The sequence below is a fragment of the Magnolia sinica genome, chromosome 3, assembly GCF_029962835.1.
Source record: "Magnolia sinica isolate HGM2019 chromosome 3, MsV1, whole genome shotgun sequence".
Lineage (NCBI taxonomy): Eukaryota > Viridiplantae > Streptophyta > Magnoliopsida > Magnoliales > Magnoliaceae > Magnolia > Magnolia sinica.
Window position 1 is genome coordinate 80,670,369 of NC_080575.1, and position 1,671 is coordinate 80,672,039.

At 36.7% G+C, this 1,671-nt stretch overlaps 1 non-coding gene across 1 annotated transcript; it reads right to left on the reverse strand.

Moving 5' to 3' along the window:
• Nucleotides 1-1,284: 1,284 nt before the first annotated feature.
• LOC131241721 (small nucleolar RNA R71) lies at nt 1,285-1,392 on the reverse strand. Its single transcript, XR_009169279.1, has one exon. It is a non-coding gene; the product is annotated as a small nucleolar RNA R71 (small nucleolar RNA).
• Between the last annotated feature and the right edge of the window lie 279 nt (nt 1,393-1,671).

Consider the following 1,671-nt stretch of genomic DNA (forward strand, 5'->3'; position numbering starts at 1 on the left):
GCTGATATAGCTTTGAATATCTTCTTGTCTATTTTGATATTGTTGAGATTGGTAAAATTCGTGATTCACCATCATCTCCTGGGCATGGTGGATGGTTGAATTCCCTTCCAGTCATCTTAACAATGGTTCTTCATGTGTGAACTATTCCAATGGGAAGTTCAGATCGTGCTTCAATTATTTTATCTTCTAAACTGAATAGGATAGGAATCCGATTCCAATTGTGTTTATTGAATCAAGTAAGGTAGTATCTTAATAGCTACAAGTGAATCCTTGGCGCTCTAGTTCCTCTTTTAATTGATAATTCTTTCATAATTATTCTCAACTATTTCAGATTTTAGTTTTAGTTTCGATTCTAGTTCTAGTTTTTCTTACTTTCAGAATATGTACAAGTATAGTCCCTATGGATTTGACCTCGGTCTTACCGAGTTATTACTAAATTGCGACCCTACACTTGGAGTTGTGAACAAGTTTTTGGCACCGTTGCTGTGGACTTTAGCTACTTTTTTTCGAGATTAATTAGTATTGAAATTATTTTAGTATTAAGGTTAAGTTTTTGTTCCTAGGTTAGAATTTGCTAAATTTATTTTTAGAATTAACTTTGTTTTCTGTTTCATAGAATCCTAACATAGCAACTCCGATCCGGTAACTTCTCTCCAACTCTTTCTTATTTGCTATAATTATTAGTTTTCTTTTTTTCTTAGGTTTTAGTTGTTTGGAATTTGAGGGTTGTGAGTGTTTCATGCCCAAGTGGGTTCGTGATAACACTCTTCTTCTCTTTACTGAAGGAGGATTAGTTGAAGGGTTGTCTATCCATCACCTGATTAGACATCACTTGAGATCTTTTAAGTCATTAAAAGTTATGGCTGCAAATCAACCTCAACACCTAGTTGAGGAAGTCCAGGATGAGAATGAGGTACATCATGCACCCCCGCCTCATACTCTATGAGATTATTTACAACTAGAGGGGGTGAGTACACCTTCCTGCATGATATTCCCATTGAATGCAGGAACTATGGATGTTAAACTGGGAGTTATTCAACTCCTTAAGTTTCATGGACTAGAATCTGAAAGTCCATACTTGCACATGAAAGAGTTTGATGAGATAATAGCCACATTGCACTTTTCAAACGTGTCCGAGGACACAAGAAGACTGAAGTTATTCCCTTTCTCCTTGAAAGAAAAGGCTAAGTTGTGGTTGCATTCCTTAAGACCATGGGCCATTGGCACATGAGCTGAGATGACAAGGGAATTCCTTAAAAAGTTCCTTCCGTACCATAAAACAAATACCTTAAGGAAAACAATTATGAATTTTTCATAAAAAGAGGGTGAGACCTTCTTCCAATATTGGGAGTGATATAAGGATCTCATAAATTCATGTCCACAACATGGCTATGAAATGTGGCGGGTAACAAGCTTTTTCTATGATGGATTGACTTCACCCATGCACCAATTTTTGGAGATGATGTGTATGGGGAATTCATGAACAAGGAAGTCGATGATGCATAAGATTATTTTCATAAACTTGCTGAAAACGAGCAATCATGGGATACCTCCCCAAGACCCACCACTTCTAAGGCTACTGGAATTTACATTTTGAAGGAAGAAGATGACATAAATACAAGAGTGACCAATCTCACAAGTAAAGTCGAGGCCATAGAACTCAAGAAGGCA